This window comes from Pinus tabuliformis, chromosome 4_1 (genome assembly GCF_031772625.1).
Source record: "Pinus tabuliformis cultivar Carrire ecotype Pingquan chromosome 4_1, CPIR1, whole genome shotgun sequence".
NCBI classification, from domain to species: domain Eukaryota; kingdom Viridiplantae; phylum Streptophyta; class Pinopsida; order Pinales; family Pinaceae; genus Pinus; species Pinus tabuliformis.
The window spans coordinates 193,171,629-193,183,675 of NC_142303.1; positions in this window are offsets into that span (position 1 = coordinate 193,171,629).

The following is a 12,047-nucleotide window of genomic DNA, read 5'->3' on the forward strand; positions in this document are numbered from 1 at the left end:
AAGACACTATTAATTTGAACTTGGGGACAATGCACTATGTTTGTAAGTTGTCCATTTTTTCCTTGAGGGAATTGTGCACCTCCATCATTTCTAGAAATTGACAAAGAACTCAATTTAGAGAGCAAAAGAATCCTAAAGCTTGAGAAGGGTGGTGAGTACAAGAGGAGGATACTTATGCACTAAGAAGAGATGTTTGGATTAGAACAGGAAGTAAAGTGTTTATGGCCTCTGCAAAGTACTTTTTGACCAACATTAAGCCATCCATATATTTTATTTCAAGTTCTACTCCCTCATCTCATAATGATTGCTCTACACCTTGTGCTAATTTTTGCTTCCTCATCTCACAATGATTGCACTCGAGCTAATACTAGTACTTCATCTTACAACAATTCCCACTAGCATTACAAAGCTTCAATGCAAACATAATAAGAATGAGGTTGCATGGAGTTTTATTTGAAAGATAAGCCTCGTCTATTCCACCCAATTGGATTTTGGAATACTATAATTACTCTTGCTAGTTATATGAAGTTCTAGAACAATCTTAGTCAAATCTAGATTAAATCTAGATTGTTTTACTATAACAAGCTATGGAAGACCTTAGTTATCTACAACGTCTAGAAAGATCCTATCTAGATATTTCTTGGAGAAGCTCTCTCTCTCTCTCTCTCTCTCTCTCTCTCTCTCTCTCTCTCTCTCTATCTATATCTCTCTCTCTCTCTCTCTCTCTATATATATATATATATATATATATATATATATATATATATATATATATATATATATATATATGATTTGAAAACAAAGCAAGTAAATGAAGTTTCGTTTCAAAGTTTATGAGTATACCTCATTGGTGTGATTGTGCGTGTTTCTCTTGAGGATATACAATTGAAGCTATAGTTAATTTATTACTCCTTTCATAACTTGGTATCAGAGCTAAGGTTTAAAAGTAAGTTAGAGAGTAAAGGCACGAAGTAAAAAGGCTACAAAACCTAAGAGAGGCCAACAAGTGATGCATATAGCAAGGTACACAAGCCTTCATCTAAGTGAGTAGAAAGTTCTTAAGGGCTTGGTTATATGCTTTTCTTTTTCGTATGAAGGGATTTTGCTTACACTTCACAACTTGGGGAATAAATTATTCCTCTATTTCTTTTAGAAAGTTTCTAGGCTAGAGAAGTGCTCTGGGATAAAATCACAGTTCTCTATTGTTAAGCAAGTAAAACTACAACTACAGTTAGGGAAGAATACATGTAAAAATCATGCATGGTTTCACGTGGTTGGAAACACATTGTTTTACTTGGTTGGAAACATTCGTAACCTCTACTAGTACCCTTTCGATTAGTACTACATTAGATAGACCTCCACATGGAATCTCACTTCCATGTACCACTAGGTATACTGGAAGTCTTGTAGGTATCTTGAACTTAGCCCTAGACCATCCACTTGACTAACTAACAACTATAATATCACTAGGAATAATACTTAGGAAGAGAGTCTTGTGTACTAGGGTAATCAAGTAGTGTGGTTAAGGTATAGTTGATTCTCCTTAGTTAGGGCCTTATGATATTGGGTTGAGTACTATTATTGGAGCCTTTCAAGATATCAAAGATATACAACATAGGGAAAACCCTCATCCATAGGACCCTTAAATCCCTACTTGTGAAAGTGATTACTTCCTCCATAAAAACAAAAACAATAATAATTCAACAAATGGCGTTTAGCAACAGAGTAAGATAGTCTTAGAGACCAATTTTGATAAGAAAAAATTATGAAATTTGATCAACTGAGTTGAAACATTTTCTCTGTTGTTAGGATTGTTGAGATGTAGTCATAAATAGATTCACATGATTAGACAAGGACATACATGCTATGAAAAATGCTTAAAAATATTAGTTAAATAAAAATAAAACAAAAAAGATTCAAAGGCACTATGGTTTATTCAACAAGGATTAGAGGACTCAATTTTTCCAAATTTTGCAGAAATAAACTATGTTAAGCAAGCATGGGGCATTTTACAGATTTCCTTTGAAGGCACAAAAAACTAAAAACATGAAAGTTTTCAACTGTTAGGAGGAGTTTTGAGAATCTGAAAATGAAGAATTTTAACTCTACTACCTAGTTTATAACTCAACTTATGAATATATAAAACCTGTTACAAATACATGGTAAATATATAATAGGTTGGAAGGTTGTTGAGAAGGCTTTAAGGAGCATACAATCCAAATTTTATGTTGTAGTGGTTGTGATTAAAAAATCAAATAATCCAGCACAACTTCCCATAGATGGGTTTATGGGTTCCTTGCTATCCATGAAACATGGATGAATAAGAAGGATGATTCCATAGAGAATGCCTTCAATTGAATTAGGGGAATTTTGAGATAAAAAATGGGCCTCAAAACAATAAATGTACTAACAAAATAAAATTTAAAAGAACCACTAGGATTAAGATGATGATGTCATCCCCAAGGGAAAATGTTTTGGAGGGAAAAGAAGAAAACTACTTTTTATTTTATTTTAGGCTTATCTCCTTGTAGGTTCACACAAATGTCAAGTGCAGATAGTCGTTGGATTCAAATTTAAATTCCACATCCAACGAGTAGATACGATGCATACTTCTGAGTAGATCTACATTGAATAAAAATTGAAATACATGAAAAAAGCTTGTCAACATGCTCTTTTCATGTATTTTCATTTTTTTATTGTGGTTCTACTCAGAAGTATGTAGAGCGGCTACTCATTGGATGTCAAATTTAACTCTACATCAAATGACTATCTACTCTTTCATTTGAGTGAACCTAGAAGGATATAAACCAAAAATACAATAAAAAAAGTAATTTCCTTTCTTCTTTCTTTAAAAATTTAGAAGTCTTATATTTTATTTTAACTAATTTTTTATTATTTTCCTTAGGAGGCCCATTTTAGACCTCAAAATTCCCCTAATATATAGGTATATATCAATAGAGGAGGATGGGAAAATAACAAAGGGAGGGGAAAATATAATATATTCAACTTACAAAGATATGAAAATTCAAGCCAGATCAAGGAATTTCCCCATAGAAAAACCCTCAAATCTTGAGGGAGAGTGGAAGATGTCCTCAACAAGGAATAAGATATGAAAAATCCAAATCTGAATGCAATTATCTTAAAAGCTATAGGAATTAAGTGAATTGATGTAGAAAAAATCTTACAGATCTACATAAAAACAAAGCTGGTTTTACCTATGAAAGTATTTTTGAGTCTGCGACTTTTGGTGTTACTCAGACAAGTAACAAAAACCTATGTTTGCTAAATAGTGGTTATAATAACCACATGGGTGGAAAAAATAATATGTTTTCTATCCTAGATAACTCTATTAAGATTTAAGTCAAATTGGGTGATGATAATATTTTTAATGCTATTGGTAAGGGTATAATTAGTGTCCTTACTATATAAGGTGAAAATAAAAACATTTCAAATATCTATTTGGTCCAAGGAATAAGACATGATCTTATGAGTATTGGTGAACTTATGAAAAATGATTATAGAGTTATTTTCAATCATAATACATGTACAGTCTTGGACAAATTTCCTACTAGGAGACTAATTACTAGAATTGAAATGACTAAGAATAGGATGTATCCTTTGACTATGACAATTGAAAATTAATCAACCTTTTTTGTCCATAAAGTAACAAATCTAGATGAGTCTTGAATTTGAAAATTAATATTCGGTCTCTCAGTATTCTAGCATGGGTCACCACTTGTATTTTGGCATGAGTTTTCCATTTAATGAACCTACTTCATTGCATTTTCATCCATGGGATATTAAAGAATACCTGTAATCTCACTAGATATTAACAAACACTTCCCAAAATCCTTTTGTTGAAACCCCAACTCAATACATCGTTCTAATAAAAATAACCCCTATTTTTAATTGATATCTCCTATATTTATGAAATTTCCTTTTTATATGCCCTAATTCTTATAAACATCTGACATATCCAACATCATCCCCTAATACCTACAATATATTGACTCTATTTTTCATAACTTTGAAAACACCCTTTATGAATGAAGATGGTAAGATATTTGTCAACGAGGTGAAGTCCTTGTGTATTTTAGAGAACTAAATTATTATAACAAAACTTAGTTTGTTAAAGGGCGACTAATCTTACATGAAAAAGTTAGGACCAGTGAGAGTTGTATGTTGGGAAAAAACATGGGAACAAATTTCTAGCCAGTGAATCTTATAGGGAAAAGGAACCATCGGAGTTGGTGCACATATATTTTTTTGGACCTTAAGGACAAGTTGATGTCAAAGAAAAGAGTGAACAAGAAGAAAAAAAATGGTACATAAGCTCAGTCACCAATTCAAGGGTCTCTAACAAGGACTCTAAGACATCAAGTTCAAAGAGATTCATCAAGACAAGTAGGTCTATCTAGTCGTAGCAATTAGTGAAGTGATAATTTTGAGTCTATAAAGACTAGAAGTCTACAATTTTTTAATGAAGAATTAAATAATCATTCAAACTTTACATTGTTTAGATATCAACTAACATGTTTTGAAGAATATTTTGAATAATAGAAATGGGTCTAAGCTATGAGTGAGAAATTAGATTCCATAGAAAAGAATAATACATGGGATATAGAGGGTTTTACTAGTAGATAAGGAAAGTATCAAAGACAAACGAGTTCATAAAACTAAATTTCATGATAAAGGTGAAGTGGAAAGATATAAAGCAAGACTATAGTAAAACAACTTGCATAACTTGGAATTGATTTTGAAGATAATTGTGCACTAATAGCGAGATTATATATAATAATTTGATGTGTTTGTATAAAATGTGTAAATCAATGCAAGTGAATGAAGTTTGGTAGTCAGAATTTATGAGCTATAGGCCATTCTGTGATTGTGTGTTTGTTTCTCTTGAGGCTATACAATTATGCTTGTAGCAATTTTTTTTTCCTTTTCTTTATTATGATCGCATGAAGATTGATATTACACTCAATTATAGAGAAGGGATATAATTTATATCTCCCCATCCCTCCTTTTTATAGCCTCATTTACATATGTGTCTATTGAAGTGTTATTGTCACAAAACAAGAGGCAATGTTTCACAATGTGGATAGGATGGAACCAACGTTTGATTTAAGTAAATATGGATTTAAGATGGTACCAAATTTGGCTAAATATGGCATTAAGGATGGAACCATGAGGGTAGGAGTTGTTAATTATATTTCTAATTTGATGTTTTTGGAGTTATCGATTATATACTAACTTTGAGAATTTGAATGTATTGACTAAGTTAACCTCTTAGAGAAGAATATATACTTCATATTTATTATTAAATGCAAAACCCAAATTTTAAGTATACTTCAAAACTATTGTATGGGTGAGTCAAAACATTTTTTGATCCAACGAAATGACGAGTTTAATCCGTTTAAGGAAAAAATGAAGTAAATCAATAAATTAATAAAATAGTTATTATGAATGATTTTTTATAAGTAAAGAAATTTTAATATAAACCTTAAATTCTTGAGACAATGTGAGGACGCCTCACTTATTCCTAATTTCACTCAATTCCCTAAGGGACAATGGAGACCAGATCTTAATCGCATTCTTTCAAAAACCAGTTCTACACTCCTCATACTGAAATTCATTTTACTACGTCCAATATTTCTTGTCTCTCTCTAAAGTTTGTAAATCACATTTGAAGTTAAGCTCAATAATTAATAATGATATTTGGACTCTTATTGATCATATATCTTTCATCATTGCTTCTATATTGTTTGAATCTTTATTCATTAAGCTCATCTCAAAATTTAATAACCTCATCTCTAATTACCAACACCCATGTTTTTCCTTGTCTCGTCCTCCTCCCTTCGAAATTATTTTTTCTACTGTTGATTCTGTTTATTCCTCCTTCTTTGCATCACCCCATTCTTCTTCTTATCTTAGTCATTCTCATTCTCAGGCTTCATTTTCTCCTACTTTCTCTTCACCAAAATCCTCTTCCTTGGTTGAGCCCTCTTTTGGAAGTTCTTTGAGTCAACTTAATCAATCTACGATTACTAGCTAAATATTTCCAGTCTATCCCCCATCCACAACCTCCAATTTTTATGTAGACCCTCCATATCATAACTTTATCTGCCATTCCTCCACGCCTCCTCATCATGGGCTTCCCTCATCACCTAATCCATGGATCTTCTTTCATGAGCCTCGATATGAAACCCCTTCTACTTCTACAAAGGTGTGGCCTAACCCTTCCCCTCTAAATATTCTTGCCGAGAATCCACAGAAACATCCAGTGGATCATCGCATGCCCTAACCATATTATCTAGCAAATAATCATCCAATGTATCTTATGTTTCCCTAAATGAATTTATGATTGTGTCCAACCTTTCCGCTGTTGAATATTTTAGAGGATTATATACTGAATGTTCCATCATATGTTTGATTGCTCCGACTAAAACTTAAGGTGGCTCTTCAATTGGTTGTTCCTCATCTAGTTCATCGCATTCACTGCTTTACTCCTTAATTGATTCTCCTTCTATATTCTCATCTATGCTATCATCCTCTCTTATAATTCATGACCTTTCTCTCCACCTCACCACCTCGATCCCCTGACTTGACCTTTCACCTAGTTCCTTCTTCCCCCTACAACGTTTCATGCCTCCATTTTTGTTACTCCTCAACCCCCAAGATCCAATTCTATGTCAGATTCTCCCCAGATTGTTATAGTTCTCCCCCTTAGTAACCCTATTAACTCTTCAATTCCCCGTGGCTCACCTCCATCCACTTCAATCCCCACTTCTCCATCATTTAAATTGTCCCCTCCTTATTATTATTTTCTAGTGTCATCCTCCACCTCCCCTTATTTTTTCTCTAACCCAAACCCTTATACTTCTCCTCCAACAGTGATTTTGATTCCTCCCTCCCTTGATCTGCCCCAATCCCATTTCTTATCCATGCACGATGGTTAATATCTCTTTGAAAAACCTTAACCAAGCCTCCTTGAATATTTTCGAAAATGGTTTTAACTTTGTCATAAGCCCTCATAACCTTCCCTCTTAAGAGATCATTTGTGCATTAGAATTCATCACCCCTCATATTTTTCCCCATGATGCTGAAAAAATTAGGTGAGAATGTGGTTGCATTCTATGTCATTCTAAATTACCTAGACCCAATATCTCCAAAGAGGAATCTTTAGCCATCACTAACTTTAATAATAATCCCATTCTTCTTATGTAAGAAGATGAGGGAACTTCCACAGTCTTTTTGAATTCCTATGATTATTATCATAAAATGCTTGAACTCATTTCCTCATCCTCTTATAATCCTCTTTCTAAATACCATATCTCCTCCATTACTAATGTTGTGACCAAAGCGATCAAATCCTCTTCTCTTGATCCCGCTATCCAAAAAAATATTATCGCCCTCAACCCTTAGACATATAGAGTCTATGTCCTACCTAAAATCCACAAAAAATGTATCCCCCTAAGACCCATTATTAGAGCCATTAACGCTCTCACTTATGCCTTATATCAATATTTAGCGCCATCTGATAAACCTCCCTATTTATCAAAGACCTATAGTATTTTATTAGTAAGACTAAACACTTCCTTCTTGATAAGCATGGTTCCTTGGTTGGTTTTGATGGTGTCTCCCTCTTTACAAAAATCCCCACCCATGAATCCATTGGAATCGTTTCTAACCTAGTTGACTCTGAAACCATTAACCTGATAAAAATTTTCCTTTCCTCTACTTTCTTCTCCTTTAAAGGTGTTTTCTATGAATAAACTAAAGTAACTTCTATGGGCTCATGCCTCCCCCTAGTAGTAGCTGACATCTTCATAGAATCCTTTGAGACTCAAGCCTTAGAAAATGTCCATTTAAAACCTAAATTTTTGAAGAAATTTGTTTATGATACCTTTGTTGTTTGGTCCAATGACATCCCTTTTTCACATTCCTTTCTTAAACACCTTCACCAAATATCTCTCGATATTCAGTTTACCATGGAAATGGAAGTCAACAACTCCCTTCCATTCCTTAGAATTCTTGTGTCTAAACTTCCTGACAGCTCCCTCTCCTATTAGGTCTACTGAAAAAATGATTCATATTGATAGATACCTTCATGCTCATTCCCATCAACACCATGATATTAAATATATTGTCCTTAAGACCTTAGTGACTCTCTGCATTCACATTTACGATCCCGAACACTTTGAAAAGGAATGTCTCCACCTAAACAAAGCCCTCCAAACTAATGGTTACTATTCTCAAATAAAAAAAGTGTTTCACATGACCCTCCATCCTAAACCCAAAACCAATCCTTCATCTCCTCTCTTAAGAAAAATAAACCTCCCTTACATTCAAGGTGTCACCGACCATATTGTCAAAATCATACAGGAAAAGAATATTCAAACTTCTTTCAAAACAAAACCCACCCTAAGACAAGTTTTAAGGTCTGCTAAAGAAAAATCTAAGCTCTGGTTATCCCTAAAGTCTATGAAATTCCTTGCACCTGTGGAAAATCCTACATAAGCCAAACATGAAGATCCTTTAAGGCCTGCATCAAAGAGCACATGGATGATAATATCCATAATTGGGTATTAAAATTTTCCATTTCCAAGCACTCTCACAGTACTAAGCACCTCATTTGCTTTGAAAAAGCTATAATTTTTGCATCTATTCATTTCCACGTTTCTTATATCATCAGGGAAGCCATCAAAATTGAAAAAACCCTAACAATATTTACCGATAATATGGGTTTAATATTAGTTGTGTTGAGCATAATGTTGGCATTTATTTTGAATGGAAAGGAAGGTAGATGCATGGTTTATAAAGGCCAGGGGAGTCTTATGGTTGTTGCAACTCTTTAGTAGAGAACCATCATAAAAGTAGGTTAATAAGGGGAAGATAAAATATTATGATTATGGTGGTAGGGAGTCCCAGGCTTTGAAGGAATTTTTATCTTAGGAGATCAACTCAAATTCTCTTGAAAACAACATAGTTGGATTATGCTCAGAGAGAGTTTTCCAATAGTATGTTGAAGTCCAAAAAATGCCTCTTGGATAGAAAGTTATGGCCAGGCAAAGTTATGAAGGCCCAAAGTCAAAATTAGTGACTTGGCCATGGACCCCACAATCTAGTATGGGTGGCAGAGTGGAATTAGCCATATGATCACGAGGTAAAAAATGGGTCTTGCATGGGAGTTCCTCCTTTGATGTTATAAAAGTAGGCACAATCAAAAGTTTGAAGGTTCGGGATGACGCAAAAGTAAACTAACATGAAAAAGGAAGAAAATGAAAGGATTGGAGGAGCTTCATAGCATGGTGGTCCCCAATGCCACATTACCCTCAGAGAGATTCCCTAGAAGAATTAAAAGGTGTGAAATGGTGAACCTCCAAAATGATGTAATCCCAAGAGGATGTGGCTGATAATAAAGTAGGAAGAAAAAGCAATGATCGTAGAAAGGAAAGTTCAGGGTCCCATCTGAGATAAGTAATCCTAGGCATTCTTCCTGAAATATTTATAAAGGATGTGTAAGTCAAAAGATTAAGGGATCCAAGGCTGGGATGAGTTGGTGGGATGCATAGAAGAGGTGTAAGAGTGGATGACTAGTGAAAAGATCAAGAGAGATAATGTAGGAGGTCCAACTTGAGACAAGTCTCCCTAGAGGGTCTTCCTCAGGAGTTTGCAGAGGAATGCAAGCTCAATTCTCCGGGGCAACGAATCTCGAGGAAGAATTGGTGGAGAAAAAATGAAAAACGAGTTCTTATTAGCTAATGGAGTCCTTATAACATGTCATCTCGACAAAGTTTCCCTAGACGATGAGAAGGTGTGTGCAATAGGTCATACCCATGATGACATAAGACAAAGAGGGGTCTGTAGGAAAACAATACTTTAATTGGCACAAGAAAGGCGAAGAACAGTCTTGCATGACACGCAATCCCATAAGTCATTTCCTAGGAGGTTTTTGTTATGGCACACAAACAAAGGGGCTGACTAACTAAGCGTCGAGACACAAAGGAATTATGGTGGAAGTACAACTCATCCTGCCTATGTTGTAATTGGTCTATGTGCATGGATAGTAATCTCACATGAAACATCATCGTGGAGGATTGTCCTAGGATGAATCGTAAAAGAGACATGTTACGAAAAAGGTCGGGGAAACGAATATGGGGGATGGGAATATTGTTGACATTTAACAATCATCGAAAGGCATGCTCATCTCAGTTATGTGGTGCTTTTGTATGTTTTGTGAAAGACGATCTTTGAGCTTATTGTAATAAAAAATTTATTGGGGAGTTTATAAAGGGGGATTAGCACTTGTGAACATGTATGAGTCAGAAGCTTTGCTGAGGGTCCCTCTAAATTTGGAAATTATTCCAAAGTTGGCCATTTGAAACAATTGGATTAAACAACATTGAATGGGTCAGAAACATTTAATGAACTCACCAGGTTTATCAGCGCACCAGAGACATTTCCAGAGTTAGTAGTGAATGCAAAGAATGTTTGTTTAAAGAAACAAGGACCACAAAACTCAAAGTTTTAATGGAGCTCTCTATAGTTGGATTATGCATGCAATGAACGAGTCGGTAGTTATTTGATGTCCACGATGTAAATGCACAAGTTGAAGCTATTAATGGATATGAGACCATGATCTATATATCCCATCACGAAAGACATCTTCAGTGTTGGAGAGAAATGTTGGTTATACTAGAAATATTTAATGGTTGAGAAACCTAAGTATGCAGTAGGTATAAGAATCAATTCTAAGCATGGAAAAACCTCTAGAATTCACTCTGAAATTTATTATAGCTACAATTGTTATGCAATTAAAATATCTAATAGCGTTGAAATGAAAATTGCTATGCTTTACAAAGTTGCAATGGATACGATACTAGTGTTATTTGGTTGAATAAACTGAGCTCGTAGACATTTTATTAATTGAATATTAGTGAGCCATATTATTGGTTGTATGGACCGATTAATTTAATGATATATTTCATCAATCATTTTGTTATTGTTGAACATAAATCTGAGGAAACACTAAGTCTATGGGGATTGGTAGCATTGTTGTGTAGTTTGTGTGAGAGGATGGGTATGCACATAAGAAGAGGCGAGGATCGAGATTTGTTGAGTGCTTAGACTAATTGAGGTTTGGGAGTAGAGCTGATGGTGCAATGTGATGTGTAGTGAGAGTAAGGTTGCAGAGCAAAGAAGAAGGAGCTATGTGTGACAATAGATCAGGTTCTTTATATTTTTATGTAATAGTAGTAGGCCTCTGTTTCTCAGTTTGAAAATTGTATGAAAAGTATAACAATTAGATGAAGTAGGTTGTGGCCTACATTTATAAGAGGTTGGTGCCTCTTGGAAAATTGTGACTTACTACTTCTTCAAAGGTGGCTAGGGCCTCCTGTGAGTGGGTGGTCACAAACAAAAATAAGAATTTGAATGGTGGTTTTCCCATTTGGGTTTCCATGTTAAATCATTGTGTCCATATGCATATGCTACTCATGATGTATGTCCATATGAATGTCTTACTCTATTTCCTATGTAAATAATGATGATTCATCATGTGAGATTAAAAATTTAAATTAACATTAAATCATTAGATAAATTTTGAGGTCTAAAATGGGCGTCCTAAGGAATATTATAAAATAATAGTGGAAAAAATAAAATAAGATTAGATTACCTCATCATGTTTTGGAGGGGAAAAAACCTACGTTTTCAACTCATATTTTCAACTTCTCTCCCTATGATTTTACTCAAATTTTGAGAGAGAGCACTCGTTGTATGAAAAATTTAATTTTGCATCCAAGGAGTACCCATGTTGCTGGACCCTACTACATGACAAATGTGAAATACATTAAAAAACGTGATTGCAATCATGTTTTTTCATGTATTTCACATTTTTGGTGTAATAGAGTCCATTGAAAGTATGCAACATGGGTAATCCTTTGATGAAAAATTAAATTATGCATCGAACAAGTGCTCCCGCTTGGAATTTCAGTATAATCTTAGGGAGATAAAAGAAAAAATTAGTTTTTCAACTCATATTTTCA